Genomic DNA, 26,175 nt, shown 5'->3' with positions numbered 1-26,175 from the left:
GACTGTAACTAAATTGTCTTCCCTTATTTTTAAACAATGAAAAATAAAACCATTAAAGATATCAATGGCCGGGCATGGTGGCTCACACCTGTAATCCTAGCACTCTGGGAGGCTGAGGCAGGAGGATTGCTTGAGCTAGGAGTTTGAGAGCAGCCTGAGCAAGAGTGAGACCCCACCTCTACTAAAAATAGAAAAATTCTCTGGGCGTGGTGGTGTGCACCTGTAGTCCAGCTAGTTGGGAGTCTGAGGCAGGAGGATTGCTCAAGCCCAGGAATTTGAGGTTGCTGTGAGCTATGATGATGCCACTGCACTCTAGCCCAGGCGACAGAGTGAGACTCTGTCTCAAAAAAAAAAAAAAAAAAAAAAAAGTCTTAATCAATAGGGTAAATAATATTCACATAATATTCATGAGAGGAGCTTGTTTTAAATAAGCAGATTCTTAGACTTGAACCCCAGCACTCCAATTAGGTGGTCTGGGGTGGGCACTGGAATCTGCATCTTTAACAAACACACCAGGGAACTCTGAGGAAGTAGCCTTCTTTGGTGAGTTGAATTGTATCCCCCCAAAAGATATGTTGAAGTCCTAGCCAGGGTACCTGCAAATGTGACCTTATTTGGAAATAGGGTAGTTCCAGATATAATCCAGATAAAATGAGGTCATACTGGATTAGGGTGGGCTCTCAATTAAATGACTGGTGTCCGTATAAAGAGAAAGATATTTGAAGACAGACACCCAGGGGGAAAGGCCATGTGACGATGTAGACAGAGATTGGAGTTTTGCTGTCACAAACCAAGGGACACCAAGGACTGTCAGCTAGCAACCACCAGAAGCTATAAGAAGCTAGGAAGTATCCTTCCCTAGCGCCTTCAGAGGGACCTGTCCCTGCCGCCACCTTGATTTCAGACTCCTAACCTCCAGAACGGTGAGAGTAAACTTGTTGTTTTCAGCCACCCTAGTTTGTTGGTAGCCCTAGATTAATACACCCTCAGTCCTCACTTTCAGAGACACTACTATCCATAGCAAACGCAAACATGCAAAGTGTATGTCAATATAATGTGCTTGATAGGTTGATATTATGATACTTCAGATTAGTTGGGACCTAGGAACCTTACTGGCAGAGGCCTTAGTTCTCATGACAAACATCTGACTATGGTTAATAACACAGAGAGGCCCATTCCTGTTCTAGAGTGTTAAGGACCAATGGCATCTAAGGCATTTATTTATTTAAATTTTTCTTAGAGACAGAGTCTTGCTTTGTCACCCAGGCTGAAGTGCAGTGGCATGATCATAGTTCACTGCAACCTCGAACACGTGGGCCCAAGTGATCCTCCCACCTCAGCCTTTCGAGTAGTTGGGACTACAGGCACGTGCCACCACACCTGCTACTTCTTAAATTTTTTTGTAGAGATGGGGTCTCGAACTCCTAGCCTCAAGTGATCCTTCCACCTTGGCCTTCCAAAGTGCTGGCATTACAAGGGTGAGCCACCATGCCCAGCTATTTATTTATTTTAGAGACGGAGTCTTGCTATGTTGCTCAGGCTAGGATGCAGTGGCTATTTGCAGGTGCAATCATAACACACTACAGCCTCAAACTCCTGGGCTCAAGCTATCCTGGTACCTCAGACTTCCAGCTTGCTGGGACTATTGCCACCGTGCCTGGCTAGAGCATTAAAAGTAACTGTATTAGTTTTCTATTGTTGCTGTAACAGATTACTGCAAATTTAGTGGTTTGAAACAACACAATTTATTGTCTCACAGTTCTGGAAGGAAGAAGTCCAAAATGGGCTAAAATCAAAGTGTTGGTAGAATTATATTCCTTCTGGAGGCTCTAGGGGAGAAGAGAATCTGTTTCCTTGCCTTTTCCAGCTTCTCAAGCCTACTAGGGTTCCTTGGCTTGGGGCCTTCTTCCACCTGTAAATCCAGCAATGGCTGGTTGAGTTTTTCTCACATCAAATTCCCCTGAGACTGACTCTCTTGCCTCCCTCTTCTGTGCTTGCCCTATGATTACATTGGGCCCACCTGGGTAATCCAGGCTAATCTCTCTATTTTGAGTTCAGCTGATTAGCAACCTTAAGTCCATCTGCAATTTTACTTCCCCTTTGCCCACGTAAAACAACATAGTCACAAGTCTGGGGATTAGAACATAGACATCTTTAGGAGGACATTATTTTGCCTACCACAGTAACCAATCTTTGTACTCATTCAAAATTTTTTGTCATTTCCTCCTTTTTAAAAATCTTCTAGCCAAGATGTAATTGTGTGTGTGTGTGTGTGCATTTTAAAATACTGATAACCTTTTTCCTCAAAGCATCTTATAAAAGTCAAAGAAAATTAGCTCAGAAACACATAGCAATTAACCTTTTTTTCCAAGTTTGGGGAAAAGTAGAGGAGAAAATTGTCAAGGGAAGAAGAAAAACATCAGGTACTTCCATAGGTTATGGAATTTAACAGATTAAATACAGAAAGCAAGTTAGTGAATAAATTCCAGCTGTACATTTTCATTGAAGCAGACCACAGGGTGTTAGAACTTCATCACAGCCATCACACGAGAGGAAAATTGAAAGTCTTTCTTTGGGAACTTCACAGCATCATTTATTAAATAAGCACCCTGGGAGCTAAAGAATCGTTTAGCTTAACAACAGCAAGACACATTGAGATGAGAGGAATGACAACATGAGTCCTTCCAACAACTGAGCAGTTTACTCAGTGGAGGGAAGTTAAGTGTTAAAGACAAAATATCAACTATAATAGTATTAATAATAATCAAGATCTATATTTGTGTTTAGGTAGAAACCTACTTTCATGAAGCCCTAAGCATATTAACTCTCTCAACCCCGCATTGGTGGGATATTAGCAAATACTATATTATTATTATTGTTAAACAGATGAAAAACCTGTAAAGGTACTTATTAGTGTCACATTTATACATGTCCAAGTTTCAATATATGTAGCATAACCTCAGGGGACAATATTTTATTGAATATTGTATATAAGTTATTCCACACCAAAAACACTAGTAGTGACTATTTCTGTGTAACTAATAATATAGGAACAATAAAATTTATTTTTGAAATATAAGGTTCCATGTTACTTTAATCCTCACAACAATCCAATGAGGTAGGCTAAATCCCATCTGATAACTGAGGAAACTGAGGCACAGGGGGTTAAATGGCATGCCCACACTCACCTAGCTAGCTAGAAGCAGAAGGAATATCAGCATCTCCTGACATGAAAAACAGTTCCATATGGTGGGGTTCAGTACATGCTACCCCAAAATATGGTACCTTGGCATTTGAGGAAACAGCAGAAGCAGGAAGGTCACTCTCATCCTTCTCCCCTGAAGGAGGTCATAAAACCTAGGAAGGTCACTCTCTGACTTTCTCCTACCCTTCTTCCCTGAAAGAGATCATAAGACCTTCATTCAAGAGGTACCCTCCCTATACCTGGAGGGAAGGAACATTCTTACCTCTGAAGATACAGGAACACAGAGAAGAATTTGAACAAACAGGCCTTGCTAAGTTCCCCACAGTTATAGATCACGGGGAGAGATCATACCCTTCTGTCCAATCATACTTCTCCATGACTATTCACCTCTTCATCAAACCTAAACACAAAAATACACAACTTTCGGTGGGTGCGGTGGCTCATGCCTGTAATCCTAGCTCTCTAGGAGGCCAAGGAGGGAGGATAGCTTCAGCTCAGGAGTTTGACAACAGCCTGAGCAACAGTGAGACCCTGTCCTACCAAAAAGAAAAAAAAAAAAAAGAGAGGAAAAAAATACATATACAATTTTCCCTGTTTCTTTGGGTCTTCATTTCTGAAGGCTCCCATGTCACATAAAGCATATTAGATTTGTATGCTTTTCTCTTGTTAATCTGTCTTTTGTTCTAAGAGTGTCAGCCATGAACCTAGCAATGGGTGAGGAAAAAATAAATCTTCTCCCCAACACATGTGTCGTTATTCATGGTTAATGAGCACAAGTTTCATCTTGGATGACTGAAATGAATTAGGACCAATAGTAACACATTTTCAGGATTGGCATCATAAGTCATATCTTCTAATGCCCACATTTCTGTACATTGACATCAGCAGTGTTCACACCTGTGGTAACTGTGGTACTGCTCGTGGAAAGTGTGTCCTATTATGGTCACAAAGCAAGGCTGGAGTGTAGCAAGAGTCAGAACGACTGAGGAGGTGAGAAGGCTGCCACTACCTATATTTTTCTTTAACTCTTCCCAATAAGATGACAACCAATCTTCCTTCCTTCTTTTTTTTTTTTTTATAAGTTTTATTATTATTTTTGACAATTAATCTTTCAATCCAACTTTGCAGTCACTAATCTTAACAAGCAGTATTGGCTATTTTCCCCATCTTGAATACTCTTCCTCAATGGGGTTAATTCCAGTTCAGCCTTCAGCTCTCCTTTTGAGCACCACTTCCTTAGGGAAGACTTCCCCAGTTCCTGTCTTTTGTAACATGCTTTTCTTTCCTTCAGCACACTTAATTCAGCTAGCAATAATACATTCGCCTTGGTGATTACACAATTATTATCACTCTCCCCAGCTAGAGAGGTTGAAAGTCCCATGAGAGCAGGAATCTGGTCAGTTTCTTCTCATCACTGTATGCCCAGCAACTGGCAGAGTATCTGGGTACATAGCTTATGTAGAAAAGTTTAAATATTTCCCCTGAAGGTTTAATAATTTGAGTCTATAAAACATACCAATAATAGATAAACAGGAAAAATAGGCATACAAATTTTATTAACATGGATGGGGCATGAGCATCATACAAAGAAATGGTCAGATGCTTGATGCTTTTAAACCATCTTGAGTTTACAGAAATAATAGGAGCTTGGAGCATGGCAGAACAGGTTAGGGTGGCAAGACAGGTTATGGGAGGGAGAGAAGAGGAGGAAAGGCACCTACCTAGCAATGGCGGTCTTGTTATGCAGGTGGGACCTCAGAGGTATAGCTCGCAGAAAGAATAGATGGTAGCTTGAGGTTGAGTTAATCTTTCTTGGATCTGGACAACAGAGAGTGAGGGCCTAAAGAAAGCCTGTTTCTTTTATCAACGTACCCCCACAAAAGGCAGCTTTTTTAAATCATTCTTGTGTTTCCAGCCCTTCTGAATAGCTGTATTTAAATATATCAAAGAATTATATTTTGGGGTGAAATGTTTTTAGTTTCACAGGCACTCAATTACTGTTCGTTTAAATAAATGGATGGATGGATGAAAAAACAAATGAATCAATGAATCAATGAATGAGACTTAAGCAGCTTTAAGATTAGGGTGTCTAGGTAAAATGCTTGATGAACAGTTAAACTTAAATTTCAGATAAACAAATAATTCTTAGTGTAAGTATATCCCATATAATATTTGATACATACTTACACTAAAAATTTACTCATTGTTTATTTTGAAATTCGTATTTACCTGGGTGCCCTATATTTTTATTCGCTAATCTAAATGTTGAAGCTGGAAGGAAACTTGAAAATCATAGTTCAAATTCTTCGTTTTAAAGACAAAGAAAGTGGGACCAAGTGACATGAATCTCAAGGGAGATTTTTTTTCTTAATGGAGACTGGAAATGTGGCCTTAGAGTTTCTAATTGTGCATTTCCTTTCTAGCTTGTCTAACTCCTTCAGAGGAAGACAGTGCCTAGAGACAGGGAGAGGTATGGCACTGAGACTCCAGATCCACGAGTGCCTAAAGCAATTACTGAAATTTTTAGTAATGTGAGTCAATAAATTTCCTGTATGATTTGAGCTGGTCTGAACAGTATTTCTATCCCTTTTAACCTTGGTAGTCCACATTAATATTGTAAGCACTTCCACATTTTCTTATTCAAGTCGTTAGACTAATCATCATAGTGCCATTCACATAGCAGAAGCTTAATAAATATTTATCAAATAAATCACAGCCATGGTTTAGGTTATCACGCTCATGTTACCATTTAAATATTTTCCTAACCCATAGCGTTAATTTTTTCTCAAAAGAAAGTCTGAATTTCTTTGCCTGAGTACCCCAAAACCAAATGTATTATTAAAAGAAAAGTAAACATGTAAACTAATAAAACCAGAGGTCAAATTATGTATCTGTACTGTGTTTTGAAGACTACCTTTGTTGACCTAAAGGAAAAAACTTAAGCAAAATTAATGTAAGCAGAGAGTTTATTTGGGCCAAGTTTGAGGACCGCAACCCAGGAGCATGAATTCAAATTGCCCTGAACATACACTTCAGTTAGCAGCAGTTATAAGTGGGGTTTTAAAGGAAAAAAGAAGAGGCAGTTCCTAAGCTGTTTATCAAGAATTTATATTAAAATAACATAAACTATTGATTGGCTATACATTGTTATTTGTATCACAAATTCTAGGAACATGAAGATAATGGGTGAGGCAGCTAGTCAGGAAATTACAGAGAAGAAAAGAAAGAACAAAATGCCTTTAAACAATTGTCCCCAAGGCATGGGTGCAGAAGGAGGGAGCATGGCTGAAGTCCTATACTCACGTCTCTCTGGGCCTGATAAGTTTTGCATATCTCACATAGGTTGCTCTGAGCTATTTTTCTTTTCTCATTTCCACCTTTTGATTGAAATCTTTCTCTTCTGAAAGCATTGGTGATCAATATTTTAGTTGTAAGTTTGTCCCACATCACTGGGAAGGCTCATTCCCAGGTAATCTCATCCCATGTTAGAAAGAGGAGAGGTTCTACAGCTTAAGAACATAAGTCTCAAGGTCAAATTGATTGAAGACAGAAAGGGACAGAGCTACAGGATCTCAATCAGACCATCTGCTTACAAAGGAGTCACAGCATGTTGGATCATTTCTAAGAATCTAGCTATCATTATTAGTTTTTTGTTGTTGACTGTAGACATATAGGAATACAAAGCATAATGAATTTAAGAATCAAAAATATGACATAAGTAAGGACAATTATTAACAAAACCATTTGAAATCCAGATCTGAAAGGGGTTTCTATTCCTGAAGGTAACTAATCAAACAAATCATGTAAACGGTCTGCTTTTCTAATGTCTTGTAGCCATTTAGCCTTTTCAGTGATCTTTTCTGAGTTTCCACTTCTCTGCGGGTCAGCTTCAGTTGGAGACGTTTGTTGATAAAAGATAAAAGGCAAGGCTACCGTTTTAAATGTGAATCCATGATTCAGTACCCTTGAGCTTAGCTGCACAGGGAATGGTTAACAATACCCGACGTGGTCCCTTCCAACAGAGTTGGAGGGAACCTTTCATTTGATGCCATTTCCAGTAAACAAAATCTCTGGGTTGTAGGCCATGATATTGGATGTCTTTGTCTCCTGGGAGCTTGCTGTTAAAGGAATCCTTAATTTAGAATTTTTAGTCAGAAGTTTATCAGGCCCTGGCAATAAAGAAGAATATTACCTTTAAGGAGAGCTGGTTTGTAGGCTCCTTCATCCAGGCACATGGGCTTTCCTGTCATTATTTCAAAGGGAGAAAGCTGATGTTTTCCAAATGAGGTAGAACCTAAGTTAAGCAAATGGAAGAGCCTTAGGCCAGGGAAGGTTAAAAATTTCTGGAAGCTTTGCCAGCTGATTTTTTATTATCCCGGCTGTGTGTTCCACCAGTCCAGAAGACGGAGGGTGGTATGCACAATGGAAATACTGATCCATCCAACCTCAATCAGTTTTGACCACACAAGATAAAGCTTTCTATATATCTTTGGGGCTCAGAAAACAGTACCCCAAAATGAAGGCCTCAGAAGCAAAAGTTCTTCTCTGACCTTCCTTGTCCTCCTGCCTCTCAGTCCCATTATTCCCTAAGACTAGCCACAGAAACTAGAATCCCTTTTCCCCAAGGCAGTTCATAAAAGCCAGAACCCCCTTTCCTGAAAGCTAGCCATAAAACCTAAAATTATTCCATATAAAAACCGGCCATAAAGAAATTATCTGGCCTGCCTTGTTTGACTGTAGGTCATAAGACCCCCATTCCAGAAAGGTCCATACCCCACACCCAGAAGGAAGGAATGCATGCTCAGAGAGGCCAAGAAGAATCTAGACAGACAGGCCTTGCTGGGTTCTGCCACAGTCTGTTAGCATTAGATCATACCATTTTTGTCCCACCATATTTCTATGTAACTGTCCATGCTTTGTCAAACCTAAGTATAAAAATGAATGATTTCCTCTGTATGTTTGAGTTTTCATTCTGAAGGCTCCCATGTATACCTGTTAAAATAAATTTGTAACTTTTCTCTCCTATTAACAAATCTGCCTTATGTCAGTGATTTTTTAGTGAACCTTAGCAGGGCAAGATCCTTGCTCCCTGCACATGGGTATTTTGCTGATTAAGAGACATGGCTGGCCGGGCGCGGTGGCTCACGCCTGTAATCCTAGCACTCTGGGAGGCCGAGGCGGGTGGATCGCTCAAGGTCAGGAGTTCGAGACCAGCCTGAGCAAGAGTGAGACCCCGTCTCTACTAAAAAAAATAGAAAGAAATTATATGGACAACTAAAATATATATATACAAAAAAATTAGCCGGGCATGGTGGAGCATGCCTGTAGTCCCAGCTACTCGGGAGGCTGAGGCAGTAGGATCGCTTAAGCCCGGGAGTTTGAGGTTGCTGTGAGCTAGACTGACGCCACGGCACTCACTCTAGCCTGGGCAACAGAGTGAGACTCTGTCTCAAAAAAAAAAAAAAAAAAAAAAAAAGAGACATGGCTGTTTACATTAAATGAACAATATTAAACTAGTCTTATTTACCAAAGATTTACCCAAGTCATGTGAACTAAAAGTCATTTGAGTTAGTTTCTATTTTTCTGATAAAATTTTTTTTTGATAAAATATTTTTATTTAAGCAATTACTTTTTCCTTAAGCCAATTAATTAGAGCTCTTTCATATATTTTGGTAGTAAAATATCACATACATATAACACACATAAACATAGAGACATCTAGACACACAGACAGAAGCAGATCTTGTAGCTTTTATAAGATTCTTCATTTGCCAGTGAGAAGGAAAAGAAACTTTTTTTTTTTTTTTAAGACAAGGTCTCACCCATACTGGAGTGTAGTGGTGTCATGCTAGCTCACTGCAGCCTCCAACTCCAGGGCTCAAGTGATCCTCCTGCCTCAGCCTCCCAAGTAGCTGGGACTATAGGCGCATGTCACCATACCCAGCTGAAAAGAAACTTTTTATTTGAGGAATGCAAACCCCCTTTATGTTATCAGGCCTAGAGAGGCAATAAAATGTGATAGCAGTCAAGTCTCACTCCCCCTTGAGCTAAGTAATCACCTCTTGAAGCTACTTGCTATGTGGGCTCTAGACTGACTGACACCAAATAGCTATAAATTAACGTAAAAATGCCATATGTTGGACTCCTTAACTCATAACCTATAGTTCAACAATATATAGCCAGTCACTAATCAATGTTACTTCTGTAAACTAATGAGAATTCCAAAAAAAAACCAAAAAACAACTTTTGTAATTGCTCTCTCCTAGTTCATTCTTTTCTCTTTAAAAACTGAGCCTCTGCTTTGTTCTCCGGAGCACTTCCCAGTGTTTCCCGGGTTGCAGTCCTCAACTTTGACCCAAATACACTCTCTGTACTAATTTCGCATTAGTTCCCTATTTTAGGTCAACACTAGTTTGCACGCAGCTTCTCTCCTGCATTTATACTACCAATCTCTTAATTACCTGTTCCATTGCTCTCAGTAACTCTTAGCTAGTCAATTCTAAATTTGCACTTCCAAAGACAGGACTCTTACATGAAGCAAGGTAGAAAATTTCTATCTCAAAGGTACAGAACTTAGATCTAAATATCATTATTGTCTAGACAACGAAGGATGTAGGTATAGGCTCAGCTAAGACAAGAGTGCCAGGAAAAGTGTCTTAAACAAAGGCAGGGGTTGTTATGTAAACTTTGAGCCAGCGTTTTCCCCAGCATAAAAGTTTCTTGTTGTTTAGGTGGAGAGAGAGAGACCCTTACAAATGGAGATTTCCTTTATAGATATAAATTTCTTTTACAAAGAGTTTCAAAATAGCCAGCTAAATGTCAGAAAGTTAGTTGTATTTTAGAGACCGATTTAATTTGCTAGGTGGTCTTCTCAATATAGCTTGTTTCTTAGATTATCGACTTGGGGTAGAGCCCTTTTGTGAATAGGGTAAAGAAAACATTTGCAGTTTTCAGGTCCTACTATTTAAATTTGTGAAAAGCAGGCACGACTGGAAGGCAGAACACCTAGATCTTTCAAAATCAAGGATCTCATTTTTATACTGAATCCCAGATCCCCCCAAAGAGGGGAAAACCATGGGAAGGGGCTGCACCATGTTTGCACAGTGCTTCTCGCTACAAAGACATTCCCCAAGGCTGGAAGGTGACCCAACGCCAGTCAGCCCACTCTTGATTGGCCCATCCCAAGGGGAGTCTCATCCTTGGTGGCGAGAGTTTCCACAGCCTCCAAGTGTTCAAACCATACCTTTCACATCTAAACACGCAAAGAAGCAAGTAGCCCCTGCAGCAGTAACCATTCACTGAATCCGCTGTCAGCCACTTCTAAAACGGCAGCTTTCGCCAGTGACTTGCCAGCCATCACATGCACACAAAGGTCAAGTTCTCACCCACAGTACAAAGTAAACCCCCCCCCCCCCCCCCCCCCCCGGAGCCCAGAGAGTTCAGGAAACGCAATGCAAACGAGCGCAGAGCTTTATACCTGATTGGAACACCCATGACTCTTGAGACTCCACGAGGGAGACAGAAGACCCCAAAAGGGTGAGTGTGTGTCGTGCCTTTTTCTGTGTTCCTCAAAAAGTCTTGGGGCCACTAGAAGTCTCCCTTAGATTTCTTCCTATGGTATCAAAAATGGCAAAAGGAAGAGCAGAAGTGAAAGGAAATGGAAGAACAAGTCTTAGAGGAGCTAATTCAGGGAGATTTTAAACTTTCTAAAGGACCAATGAAGTTTTACATTTTTCTCAGCAAAATCACCCTACCAAGAAAAGAAGCAAACAGAGGAACCAAATATATTTTAAAAGGGATTTCAGTAGACTAAAAAAAATTCTCAGAAACAGGATCCAAAAGAGAAAAAGCAGAAAGGCCTTTAAAAAAAAAAATTATAACCTGAATATCAGCTTTTAATTAAGCTGACTTCTTTTTTTTTTTTTTTTTTTTTTTTTTTTTTTTTGAGACAGAGTCTCACTCTGTTGCCCAGGCTAGAGTGAGTGCCGTGGCGTCAGCCTAGCTCACAGCAACCTCAAACTCTTGGGCTCAAGCGATCCTCCTGTCTCAGCCTCCCGAGTAGCTGGGACTACAGGCATGCACCACCATGCCCGGCTAATTTTTTCTATATATATATTTTAGCTGTCCATATAATTTCTTTCTATTTTTAGTAGAGATGGGGTCTCGCTCTTGCTCAGGCTGGTCTCGAACTCCTGAGCTCAAACGATCCGCCCACCTCGGCCTCCCAGAGTGCTAGGATTACAGGCGTGAGCCACCGCGCCGGCCTAAGCTGACTTCTGACCACAGAGCTCTCCTTAACAAAAAGTCTTTTGAAATCTCTTATCAGATTTGAAATCTCTTATCAGCTGATAAGAGACAAACAGAAAGTAGGTCTCCCATTCAATTTGTCTGGTTCTAAAATCAGCTTTTTCCAATTGTGCACACAAATGGGTTATTTTAGGCCTTTCAAAGGCCCCCCATTTCAGCCGCTGCTGCTCATGACCAGCCTGGGTTATGTGGGTCCATTTTCCTAGATATTTATAAGAGGATGTCCCATAAAACCAGCTGGTGTTTCTAAAGGAAGTTGTCCCTTAAAAGGGTACTCAGATTTGGAAGCTTTATTTCCCATAATTTAGGAACTTTTCAAACATGACCAAGGCCAGAAATGTGTTTTGGGTCAAAGTGTGCTGCTTATGACTGCCACTCCTCAAGGTGTCACCCATGAATTACGAATTGCTATCTTATGTGTCTCAAGACTGCTCCTAACTGCCAGGTGACAGTAGGGTACTCAAGGCATCAAAATGACCAGTCCCTTATTTATACCTTTCCAGATGAGCAAGAGTCCCTAAAATGTCTTCTGGTGCGGAAAGCTCTATGACGCTGCTTCACGTCCAGGACAATAGTCCTGGCACCTCTGACAAGTCTGTAGTCACTACAGCATGGGGTGGGTCAGAGGGAGCAACCAATCGCCTCTTCTCTTCAAGGTGAGGGAACTCTCCCTGATGTACCTTTTGGTTTGAAACTAACAGCAATTGGTCACAAATGAAAATACAAGTCTAAATTACAAGCAATAGAAAGCAGTGCAATTTTAAAAGCATGCTATGTCATTTTAGGCCAAAAGAAGTGAAACCACCAGCCTGTGTAGTAACCTGAACCTATTTCTCTGAGGCAGAGGTGGAGACAGTTATCTGTGACCTCTTTACCTGAACCTGCAGTCCAGAGACAGAGACAGAGTCTTTACTCTTAAAGAAAAGAGAGGGTTTTAAAAACAGCCCAAATAAAATCTAGACCTCAACCAAAAAGAAAAGAGACGTTCGGATTCAGGAGGACCTACCCTTTGGCACCCAGTGAAACCTTTGGAGTCACAGGAACACGATGAGTTTGTTGGTTTCGAGTGCCGAGTCGGAGAGGGAATGCCAGACAGTGGAGTCCTGCGAACTAACGCCAGATATGTTGACCTAAAGGAAAAAACTGAGGCAAAATTATTAATAATATAAATAGAGAGTGTATTTGGGCCAAATTTGAGGACTGTGACCCAGGTTGCCCTGAATCAATGCTCGGATCAGGAGCAGTTATAAGTGAGTTTTTAAAGGAAATAAGAAGAGGTAGTTTCTAAAATGTTTGACAAGAATTTACTTTAAAATCACATAAGCTATTGATTGACTATACATTGTTCTTTTTATCACAAATTCCAGGTACATAAAGATAAATGGATGAGGCAGCTAGTTAGGAAACTATAGGGATGAAAAGAACAAAATGCCTTTAAACAATTGCCCCTAAGCATGGGGGGCAGGGGGGACTGACTTCCTCAGCTTCCCCGATCTGACATCTGGCCAACAGGTACTCCTATCTGGATTCCCAGTGACCAGTTCTCCCAAATTAGGAAACTAGCTCCAGTCAGAACCAATAAATACCATTATGACTTCATCTGGTTTGATTGGGTTCCTGTCACTTGTAATCCTAGATTTCTTAACTAATATAGGGACATTCTCACATGTTTCTGAGACACTGTAAGGACAGGGCTTGGGCCTCACTTCTGACCAAGGGAGGTAACACGGGGCAGCATGACCCAGCCTAACTAACTGCAGAAAGAAATAAAAACAGAGGACCTCCTGGCCGCTGGAATTCAGCCCATACCCATATAAGGAGGGGGCCAACTTGGCTGTCTCTTGAGTAATGTCTTCCAGGACCACTAAAGCAAGATGCTGACACCAGCTGATAAGGAACCTGGGTGCAAGGAAACCAGACCTATCCGGATTGAACCGCCTTAAGCCACGAGAGACCCCATGGTGACCTTACCCTGACTTTTCCCTCATTATAATCTCATTCCAATACTAAAATCACACCCAGGGGTGGAGATTTAATCATGCTAATCATACAAGCGATGCATGAAGAAGCATAACTGCCAAGTGCACCGCCCCCAGCAGAACCCCGCCTCTACATGTGATGACTTCAAAACTGACACCTACCTCCCTCTACATAACCCTCTTTACAACTGTAAAAGTTCCCCACCCCTTTGTTCGTAGAGCCAGCCCGTTGCCCCCTTAACCAGCACTGGTTCTCTTGTTCGAACAAAAAGTCCCAGTAAAAGCCTTGCCTGTATAAATCTCTCTGGCCTCGCCTCTATTTCTACCGCCTCCAGGACAGAGAACCCCAAGTCCGGTACGATTTCTTGCTAATCCCCATGGGACAAAGTTTCTCTGGACTCCAGGTGTAGTGTTTAATTTTCAATCTCTTCCTCTGTAATGAAGTTTTAATCATCTCTGGGTCATGAAATTTCAGGGAGGGAATTGAAAACAATTGTGTATCTTTTTGGTGGGTTTGGTTTCTAAATAGATAACGGGAATTTCAGAGAACGGCCTCATGCTGTGTTTTGGGAGAGACAGAGGATTGAGAGACAGCACAGGGGGAATCAGAGAGACCTTGAGGCTGCTTCTTTAGTTCAGCATGTCAAAGCCCCTATTTTAGTATATCATTTTCTGAGCCCCAACAGATGCTCTAATAGTAGTAGACTGAGTGGGGAGACTCACCAAGGCCTGTCCGGATTCTTCTTGGTTTCTCTGTGTAGCATCCTTCCTCCCAGATACAGGGCAGGACCCCTTTTGCAATGAGGATCTTATGATCAGATAAGGTAGGTCAGAGGGTTCCTCTATGGCCAGCTCCTACACAGAAAGGAGGGGGAAGCTTAGAGTAATAGTTCTAGTTTCCGTGACACTTCTTGGGAAAGAGGCATTCTAATTCCATGACTTGCCTTGGAGGAGAAAGGGGACCAGGAAAAAGAAGGGCAGGAGAAGGTCGGAGAGACTTGGCTTCTGAGGCCCTTCCAATATCCTTCAGTTCAAAGTACTCAGCATGCCAAAATGTCATACTTTGGGGTATTATTTTCTGAGGCCCAATGCAGTTTTTTATTGGACTACGGCGTTCATTACCTTCTTCCCAGAAACTTTGCCTTAAACTGCTAGAAATCATGCTGGAACTTGGTCAACTCTCTTAGTGCAAGAGGTGGGTGGAATTTCTGCAGTTCTCACAGGTCCTTCCGGAACTCTTGAGGCCGCTCTTTGTCCCCACCCCTTTCTCTGCTCCTCAGATCACAGGTTAAACCTTTCCCCAGACTGTGTGACTTGAGGTCTTACGCATCTATGACCTTGATCTTTGTCCATCCCCATGTCATGGGGTGTGTGACCTAGGGAATGAAATAAAGTCTGAAACCAAGAGCTGGAAGGGTGAATTTTTTTTCTTTTAGGGAAACAATAATGTCTTTCAGAACTCATCACTTAAAAAGTAAAGTCTCAGGTAAATCTTCCTTTTTCCCAAGGTTGATCCTGCTCAAATGACCTGGGACTGAACTCTCTCCTCCAAAATTTGTAGGATGAAGAATCAGAATGGTGTCAATTTTAATGCTGTTACTAACAGTAACTGGCTGTCTCAGCAAGGAGAAAAATGTTATGTTCTTTAAAAAAAAGACATTTTTATAAAAAAGACTTGTACTTGAATGTTTATAGCAGCACAAGTCACAATCACAAAGATGTGGAAACAACCCAAGTGCCCATGAATACACGAGTGGAGTAATAAAATATGGTATATGTGTACCATGGAGCACTACTCAGCCATTAAAAAAAAAAAAAAATGGTGATCTAGTATCTTTTGTGACAACCTGGATGGAACTGGAGACCGTTCTTCTTAGTGAAGTATCACAAGAATGGGGAAAAAAATACCACATGTACTCAATACTAAATTGAAACTAATTGATCAACACTTATGTGCACACGTGGAAGTAAAACTCAGGGGAAATCAAGTAGGTGGGGGGAGGAGGGGATGGGCAAATTCATACCTAACAGGGTGAAGGGCACACTTATAACTTTGACTCAAACTGTACAAAAGCAAATTAGGTAACCAAAACATGTGTACCTTCACAAAACTCTGAAACAAAAACAAAAACAAAAAAAGCTATGTTTTTGAAATTGCATCTTTTGATACCTGCTCTCGGTTGCTCTTACTGACTAGGATGACCTATTTGCTGGTTTCCTCAGCTGAGACTACTCTATAAGCTTATGGGGGAAAAGAGGGAAAAAAATTAGCAGCAATTAAATTGAGGTGGGCTTGTAAAACAATGAATTAAAAATCCACAGGGAACAGAGGATGTAATAATTTCTCTGCCATGGCAATTTCTCTTTGTTATAAGTGTCCTTATTTTTAACATGAGTTTCCAGGGTGCTAAACCAATTAAATTGAGTCTTAAATACTCTCTCTTAAGACCTATTTTAAAACATAAAGTGAAGCATGACTTGAAATTAACCTTTCTGAGATAAATAGTCCTGACTTTTTGCTGAGGAATGGAAAAGTTAGCTACTGTCAAACAAATGCATTTTCTCACAAAATGTACAATTATAATTCTTTAAAATCTGAACAGAGACAATTAAGGCAACTTGGTTTCAAAACCATAAAAATTTGATGTTTAAGGTGGTTTCAGATTGATTTTTAAGGGGAATGTAATATTTTCATCATTTGCCCCTTGGATATATTTATTTCTCTGGTGTCAAATATTTGTTGATTTACTGTCATTAAATTTAAAATTCAACTAACTACAAGAGCCCAGGGGTGACCAATCTGGCTGCTTACGGCTCATCAAAGCTTGTCTAATCTTGTATGTACATATTTAAAAATTTGCCCTTGCCTTTACTGTTTAAAAATGCCTTTACTGATTATATGATACTGTGAATGAAAATATATCCTTTGAAAGGCTTAAAGTGACCTTGCAAGGCAGAGACATGAAGGCACCATAACCAACCCCAGCAATCTGAGAGGCATTTTTATAATAACTTTTTTTCGGGGGAGGGTGGGGGCTGGGGAGAAGATGGGCAGAGAGGAGAATGGGTGATTAGGTGGGGCTTTCAATGAATGGCATTGGTAAATTCTGACTTCCAACCTTAACCAGGGCTTGAATTATTAATAGCTTCTTTTTTTGATGCCAGTTTAATGTTGTGTGTGTGTGTGCGTTTTTAAAAAAATTGCTTTAATGGTAGTTGCCCTCTTAAGTGTAGCCACATTTCTTTGGGAAAGAAAAAGAAAAAAATTGTGATTATTTATAATACAAAGCAGATAACAGTCACAGTCACTGTGAATGGTAGGCAACTCAGCATAAATCACAGATTGGAAGTATAGGTCAATTTAGAAAATGTTGATCTGGAACCAAAAGTGAGTATTATTAGACATACGTGGAGGGAACAATGGAGGAATGCAGTAAGGAAACCTCCCCTGTCACGCAACATCACAGTTTTGTGAGGTGTCTGAGTTGGTGCTGGAAAAACTGCTGAGGGTGGAAACAAAAAACAGTGCACTGGCCCAGATGGCCCCTGGCTCCTCATGGTTCTGTGTGTCGGATCGCATTTGCTGGTAGGGTCTCCTTCACAGCGTACTCACCTCGATCTTAGATTTCCGTGTTTGAGAGCCTCCGAGATGCCCAGCTACTATGTTTGAATTGTGCCCTCTCTCAGGGTCTGTGTGCGGGTCCCTCAAGTTCACCCCAGCTATTGTGCGGTAAGATCAGAACACACTGCAGTGTGCCACTGTGCCACAGGAAATGAACGTTGGTGCCACGACTGAAAGCCACGTCACCAACCTTTACTTCCTAACTCCAGAGATTATTCATCAACTATTCAAAAGTTGCCCAGGCTTTTGCTAATGGAACAGACATTTTCTGCCCTCAGGATTAGTCAACACAGTGCTTCCCAGAATTCAACATGGGATTTATTCTTGCCAAAATGCATTTAAGCTTTAGATAATTTTAATGGACCTGGTTTTTACAAAGAAAAAAAAAAGACTTGCTTTAGGCTCTAATTTTTCTTTTACAATAAAAGCTGGGCTCATTTTTCTTTTTACATTAATTATCTACATTTCCAGAGCTTATTTTCACCTAGTTTGAGGGCCAGAGTTTCTGGAAAAATTGAGAAAAAGCATTCAAAAGTGGCTTTGTAAAATTTATTCTTAACTCATTTAAAAATATTTTCTTTTTTCTTACAGTCTTTAAAATTATGTGTATGAGTAAAGTAACTTTGAAGAGTATGATCCAATGCTAATCAACTGAGTAGGGAAACCCAGCAAGGCCTGTGTGTCTAGATTCTTCTTGGCCTTTCTCAGTATATATTTCTTCCTTCACATATGGGACAGGACTCTCTTTGTAATGGGGGGTCTTATGACCTACAGTCAAACAAGGTAGGTCAGATAATTTTTAGATATCTTATTTTTTGATAATATTTTATGATAAATATTGTTAGAATTCCATTTTCTGTTTGTCCCTGGATTCTAGAAATGTGTTGACTTTGAGGATCTGAATTTCTAGTAATTTATCTGTATGTTCTTCCAGATTTTATATGTAGATGATCATATTGCTTGAAAACATTGTTTTATTAATATTTCTTTTTCTCCCTTCTTTCTCTTGTTGTACCTCCAGTACTATATTGAACCAGAAGTAGAACTAATAGTGGGCATTCCTATCTTGTTCACAATTTTAACATTTTACATTTAATGTTTGCTCTGTGTAATTGGCAGATGCCTTTTACCAGGCTGAAAAGTTCCTATCTGTTCTTGGTTTGCTAAGAATAGTTTCATATCATGAATTCTTCTTGATGTATATCAAACCCTTTTTCTACATTGATCAAAAGAGTCATGTACTTTTTCTCATTGATTTTGTTAATATGGTAATGATAAAAAGATTTTCTGATGTTAAACTAACTCTGCTTTCCTGAAATAAACCTAACCTCATCGTGGTTTATTATCTTTTTTTATACATTGCTGGATTCAGGCTGCCAATATTTTATCTGTGATCTGTACATCCATATTTATGAGAAAAGCTGCCCTGTAAATTTTCTTTCTCATACTGCCCTTATTTGCTTTTGGTATCAAGGCTATACTAGCTTCATAAAATGAGTTTAAGTAGTGTTCTCTCTCCTTTTATTCTCTAGAAGAGTTTAAAAAGAGAAATTTCTATTCCTTGAACATTTGTCCCATTTGTCTCTGTGGTTTTCACTAGATTCGCCTCCTCCCATGTCCCCAGTCTTCCTTTCTCACATCTCTTCCTTCTCTCTCTCTCTCTCTCCCTTCCTGCTGTATTCACTTTCTTTTTCCTTTTTTATACCATCAATAAGACCCTTGATTTAAAAGCATCCAAAAAAACTTGGGCTGAAGCCCAGGTATCAGAATATTTATTTTAATAAAATGTTTTTAACATTCCCAAATATAACATTTCTTTGCATTTGGTAGAATCAACTAGTACTGCCTAGATATGAAAAAAAATCTCATAGTTATTTAAAATAATACTGATTGTTCAATGAGAATTTCAATCCTCTGTTCATAACTACCTATTTTAAAATATGCTTGAAACTAATCCATTCACATTCATAACATGGTTATTCTAGACCTTTCTGCCTTGTAACAACAATGAAAGGAAACAATTCAACTGTGTAAAGAATACCTCAAAATTTCATGGGAGCAAGAGCCTTTTCACAAATAAGCTATGATAATTTTCTGAGTTTTTCTATAAACCTTCAGTTCTGTGCTTTATATTTCATAGATATCCTCTCTTTTCCTTTCAAATAGCACAAATGCAATTTTCCTGATGGAGCATTATTTCTGCATAGTAAAGATTACTTTAATTCTCTGTAAGAAAAACCTGGGACTTTTTCCCTTTATTTTAGTAAAACATAAATATTTAAAAAACCATTTATGTCAATATGATTTCTTTTCTCCTAGTGACTAAATACCAAATGTTCTTTATGAAATGTAAATCTCTTATTCAAAATATAATTAAATTATAGCATACACAGCTTATAAGCAATTATAGTCACATAATGTGTGTAATTTGTATTAAAAAATCTATAAATGCACAGCTACTACATTACAATCAAGAACTAGTTCTTTTTAGAAATACATTATATACTATAGGTAAATATCATTTAGGAAGATGTAAAGCAAGTAAGGAGGGTCTTTCTGGAAGAATACCAATTAAGCCTGCCTCTGTGGGAATTCTGTAGGGGTCCTGCTGGTTAATAGGTCATTTAACAGGGAGAACAGACACCGGCCGTGGAGTCTGGATTAATTCTACAGCCATGTGCACTGATTACTAAGATTACTAGTGTCCACTTTGTATCACTTCTTATGAGCAGTCCTCCCTTCATCAAAAAAACCCCAAAAACAAACAAACCAGAATTGGAATATTCCAAAAGAAAGATTGCTGAGTTTTCAGAAGCTTAACCAGAAACCCCATTTTTCTCAATCCTAGTGTTCGTGGACACTGTGGTGAGTTAGCCAGGTGCGTGCTCAGGAAGAAGGACTTTGTACTGGTTTCCTAGGACTGCTGCAAAAAATTACCACAAACTGGGTGGCTTAAAACAACAGAGGCTTATTTTTCATAGTTTTGAAAGCCAGAAGTCTGAAATCAAGGTATAGGCAAGGCCATGCTCTCTCTGAAGGCTCTAGGAGAGACCCCTTCCCTGTGTCTTCTAGCCTCTGTGGCTCCAGGCATTCCCTGGCTTGTGGCTGCATAAGTCCAAGCTCTGCCTCTGTCTTTATGGCCTTCTCCTCTGTGTCTCCATGCTGTCTCCTCTTCTATCTCTTATTGGAACATTTGTCACTGGATTTAGGGGCCACCCAGGTAATCCAGGATGATCTTATCTCAAGATCCTTAACTTATTTACATCTGCAAAGATCCTTTTTCAAATGAGGTCACAGTCACAGGTTCTGACAGTTAAAACAGGGACATATCTTTTTGGGGGCCACCATTGGACTCACTGCAGACCTATTGCCTGGACTCCTGGGAGGGATGCCAGAAGGCAGTCTCAGCTGTTAGCTTGGGGATTGCCTTAGCTGAAAGAAGCTGTCTTGTCCACTGTCGGGCTTCCTTCTGCAGACATCCCATATCTTACACCGACCCAAATGGGTATAAAGGCCAGCTTGGAGCAGCACTTCGGGACTACTGCTGCTCCAGAGCTCCCCCTGTGGTCAGTGGAGGCCTCATGCAGACCGTACCAGAGCTCAACTTCTCCTCTCTCTGCCTTCTTCATCCTCCTGATCGTTGCCGCCTCAGTTGGCTCCACAGGGAACCCAGCCTGAAACACTTAGGTGAAATGATTCATTCATTCCTTCACTCACTCTATTTATTTATTTAATCCAATAAACATTTATCGAGCACCTGCTGTGTGCTAGGTGCTTTCTTTTGTAAGTATGGCACAGTGAACATATTAGAATCTTTCTTTGGTAAATCACGAGCCTCAGTGCCTCAACCTGACCATCCTGAGCCTCATTTGTTAGCTGTAGATCCTAAGGGTTTAGAAGAGGAACTCACAATTTGTCCTGAAAGTTTTCTTTTGTTCCGAATAAATCCCAACCTGCTGGGGAGGCTAAGCTGGGTGGATCATTTGAACCAAAAAGTTCACAATTGTAGTTTGCTGTGGTTGGGCCTGAGAAGAGCCACTGCGCTCCACCCTGGGCAACATAGCAAGACCTTGTCTATAAAAAAAAAAAATCAATGTGGAGATAAGTAAAGAGGAAATAATGACAGACTCTCAGTGTTAGAAGCATAACAGGATTACAGAAGATTAAATATTGCCAGAACCAAGGCATTATTCGGTGAGCCCAAACTCTTGAACTACAGAAGGCAAAACTGGGAGTTCATCCCATGGCTGCCTTCATCAGGCAGCGTTTGCAACTTTTATCTGATTGTTATATGCACAGGGTGGGGGTCATCTCTCCATTTAGTTTGTAAACTCTTTTTGGGCAGAATCTGAATCTCACACTTTCCCACCCTGCTCAGTGTGTAGAAAAATAAGAGATAAAGTTTTGAATAAACAATTGATCAACAGCTTTCTTTATCCAGCAAAACTGCTTCAATCATGTAGATAGGTAGAGTTTTAGTTTTTTATATGCAAAGACCTCCAGAGGAAATCAAATAATGTCTCTCATCACTCAAATCCTAAGCTTAACAACAATCCCTGTCAAGGAGTTCCTCCTACAAAAAAGAACCCAGCCTTGCAGAGTAGCCCAAAAATGTCATAAATATGCACATAATTTGTACTAGACCTTTTCTTTGTAAGAAATTCACAGAAAATAAAGCAGGTTAGAAATAAAATCAGCACTATTTTTAAATTTAAATGTTTAAATAGCTACTTAATTATTTTTATTCCACCTCATTACCAAAAAGATCTGTGGTCATTTACAATAAAACACATATTTCAATATTTTAAAAAATAACGTTGTTTCTGAAGTGATAGGCCTCACTTAAAAACAAAACAAAATAAATAAAAAACAAGGTTGTGAGAAAACTAAGGTAGAAAATAAGATAAAGCTCAGGGTAATGTTAATATCCAAAGTTTATACATTGCTAGTGGTAGGCCCAAAATTTGGCTCCGAGCATTCCAATTAATAATAATTGCTTTTATAGACAGCAATAGAGTGGTCCAAGTTCCCTAGTCATCAGAATCTACATCACCCCAGATGATTAATCTAAGCCAATCAAGGCGACCCTACCTCTTGTCAATAAATGGTTTAATGGCCGGGTGCGGTGGCTCAGGCCTGTAATCCTAGCACTCTGGGAGGCCGAGGCGGGTGGATCGTTTGAGCTCAGGAGTTCGAGACCAGCCTGAGCAAGAGTGAGACCCCCGTCTCTACTAAAAATAGAAAGAAATTATATGGACAACTAAAAAAAAAAATATATATATATATATATATATATACATATATATATATGAAAAATTAGCTGGGCATGGTGATGCATGCCTGTAGTCCCAGCTACTCAGGAGGCTGAGGCAGGAAGATTGCTTGAGCCCAGGAGTTTGAGGTTGCTGTGAGCTAGGCTGACACCACGGCACTCTAGCCTGGGTCAACACAGCGAGACTCTGTCTCAAAAATAAATAAATAAATAAATAAATAAATGGTTTAAGAATATATATATGACTGAATTCTGACAAAGTAGACAAAGGAGAAAGTCTTTGGGGGAAGAGAGGTTTCCAGGAAAGATCTCCTTATTCTTAAATGAGAGACAAGAAGGGTACAATCCCTTTCTTTCTCTGGATGTTGCTGTGTCTGGATACCTGCTTGGAACTGAGGAACTTCCTTGCTATCAGCTTGCTAACCGAAAACATAGAAGAGGGCAGAGCCAGTAGAATCCCTGCCAGGAGAAGTCAGACCCTGACATAGTACCCTGGAGCCACATTACCCCTGGACCTCTGGTTTTGTGGGTTATGACATTTTCTTTAAGACAATTTGAATTGGGATTTTCTGTTACTTGCCACCAAAAATGTCCTAAATGATATAAAAGCAGCATTTAAGAACAAGGCTTTGAAATAGACCTGGTTCTACCATTTAACTTGTTCTATATAAACTTGAGAAAGAATTAAAATCTTTTTTTTTTTTTTTTTTTTGAGACAGAGTCTCACTCTGTTGCCTGGGCTAGAGTGCTGTGGCATCAGCCTAGCTCACAGCAACCTCAAACTCTTGGGCTCAAGCAATCCTACTGCCTCAACCTCCCGAGTAGCTGGGACTATAGGCATGAGCCACCAGGCCCGGCTAACTTTTTCTATATATTTTTAGTTGTCTGGTTAATTTCTTTCTATTTTTTAGTAGAGACGGGGTCTCGCTCTTGCTCAGGCTGGTCTGGAACTCCTGACCTTCAGCGATCCTCCCGCTTTGGCCTCCCAGATGCTAGGATTACAGGCGTGAGCCACCGTGCCTGCCCTGAAATCTTTAAACATCAATAGTTTCATCTATAATTTGGGGTAGGTAATGCCTACTATACAGGGTTGGTATAAAAATTTAGTGGAGAAAAAAAGTATGTAAAATGTTTAGCCCAGAACCTGGAGCATAGTAAGTGTTTAATAAAGAGAAGATTTTAACACCAAGGAAAAACACAGACAATCAATACACAATTGACTGGCTCTTTGAAGAGGCAATGGGACTTTCCCAGGCTGTAATTCAGGCTCTCAATCTGTCTTTAGGGAGAATGGAAGACAACTGACCACTTCTTGCTGTGAAATAATCCATTACATGTTGAGAGATTATATTAGGGGTCTCATTTGTTAATCTCAATTAAATATCTAAAACCAAAACTATGAATTAATTGACCTTTGTTCAATTAACCTGTGCTCTGACTGAAGGGACACAGTAGTGCGACACGAGTAGGATTCCAGTGTCACCATCAAGTGTCCAGGCAAACAAGCAATCAGCCGAAGGGTCTTCACTGTCTCAGCTCTTCTGGCTTCATTCTCCTTATCTCTGCAGATGTGCTCTGCTTAAGGTCTTGTGGGTACTACTGATGCCAGTAGCCTTACTCACTATTCTTATCCCACCTCATTCCAAAAGGGATCTGAGGTCACTTATAATAAAATATATATTTTAATATATTAAAAAATAAGGATGTGAGGAAACCTGTGAGAAAACTGAGGTATAAAATAAGATAAAGCTCAGAGTATTGTTAATATCCAAATATTAAAGTTTCCTTCCTCCTTCACATCTTGCAGAACCAAATCCTTTAGAGCCCATTCCCAGAGAGACTATGGCAATAATGGTTTGTTTCTCTCAACAAATCAATTACAGTTTGTCGCTAGATCGTCTCCAGCCATTCCAATGATCTCCAAGCATTAGACCCTGACCATCAGCTAGAAGATCTCAATCTAAGGCTATGTGGTCAAGCTATCAGACCAGCCGGCGCTGCATCAGCAGCAGGGATGAAAGAGGATGTGAGGGCTGAGGGGGAAATGTAGCTGCAGACCTGAACAAGTCTCTCTTGTCTATAGACCTGCTTTTTACCTTTCTCCAGGAAGCAGTATAAAATGACTAATTTAACTGTGTTTCCTGGGGACAAAGATTGTGTCTTCTTCAGGACCACTCATTGCCTGAAAGTGTTGAGAATACAATAGTCCCCCCTTCTCTGAGGTTTCACTTTCTGAGGATTCAATGACCTGAAGTCAAACTCAGTCCAAAAATGTTAAATGGAAGATTCCAGAAATAAACAATTCATAAGTTTTAAATTGTGCACCATTCTGAATAGCATGATGAAATCTCATGCCGTCTCACTCAGGCCTGCTAGGACATAAGTCATCCCTTTGTCCAGCTGAATGTCCAAGCTGTAGCTGCTACTCATCCATTAATCACTTAGTAGCTGTCTCGGTTTTCATCTCACATTATAAGAAGAAGGGTGACTACCACACAATAAGATATTTTGAGAGAAAGAGAGAGAGAGAGACCATGTTCACATAACTTTTATTACAATATATTGTTATGATTTTTCTAGCTTATTATTAGTTGTTGTTGAGGTAGGAAGATTGAGCCCAGGAATTCGAGATTACAGTGAGCTATGATTGGGCCACTGTACTCCAGCCTGGGTGACAGAGCGAGAACCTGTCTCTAAATAAATAAATAAATAATGCAAATTCCAATAGGCACATTTAAATATTTTTATAAATTATATTTTCTACTTATACAAAATTCTATTGGTCTTTTTAATAATCATAACAAAAATGTCACTTTCTCTGTATTTAGTGAAAGGACAGTCTTGCTAATGCACTAACAAGGAAAATAAATTTCTAATTAGCGGCATTTTTTTAGAGCAGTATGAACTCTGCCCCTAAGGTTAGTAACATGAATCTCTCTCCTACAGAGATGTTTACCTACCAATTAAAAGAAGCTGAGCAAACAAAGGAGCGTGTAAATCCTCATTAACATTTGCCAGAACAGGTCAATTCACATTCCAAAGGAGAGGAGAGAAAGGGTAAACAATCTGATTAACAGTCATTAAAAATTCACTACCTATAGGCAAAAAGGTTGTTTTTGAGTTTGTTTAAACAGCCTTGAAGAGTTCCCAGGCAGGATAGCAGAGGCACAACCTTCCCGCCTCCTCAGGGAGAGATGGCACCAACTGTCTCCCACTATCAATCTATAGCCAAGAGGAAAGAAAGAAGAAACCAATTCCTGTTATCAACCTGCTACATGAGAGACCAAAAAGACTAACTCAGCAGTTTCTCAGCTGTCTTCTGCTAACTGGGCTACAATCATGAGTTTCCCCCTGCCCCTCCTCAGCCTGCCCTAATAAAGAGTCAGAGTCATTTGGCCTCAGGGCCAGCACCTCTCTTTATTTCTGGTACTGTGCCCTCCTTCTCTTTGGAGAAGAAGTAAAATAAACTTTGTACTGCTTTCTATCCTAAACTTTGAGAAATCTTTCTCACCTGCTTACAGACTTCATACTCTAACACTTAGAAACATAACAGGGTTACATTATGATGGTAATGAACTTACTACTCTGAAATTGTAATAGGTCTTATTTTTACTCAAAATTAAATTCTTCCATTTTACTAGCTGCACACTTTCTTGAATTTCTTCCACACTTGGAATCCCAATAATTGGGTTTGTAGCCCAATCTTGTGGTCTATTAATATAGGTAAATCTCTTGAGTAGTTCTATTCATTTTTTGATTAAATCAATCATATTGCATAGAACATTAAACT

Source organism: Eulemur rufifrons, chromosome 1 (genome assembly GCF_041146395.1).
Source record: "Eulemur rufifrons isolate Redbay chromosome 1, OSU_ERuf_1, whole genome shotgun sequence".
In the NCBI taxonomy this organism is placed as follows: Eukaryota; Metazoa; Chordata; class Mammalia; order Primates; family Lemuridae; genus Eulemur; species Eulemur rufifrons.
This window is presented reverse-complemented; position numbering follows the sequence as displayed.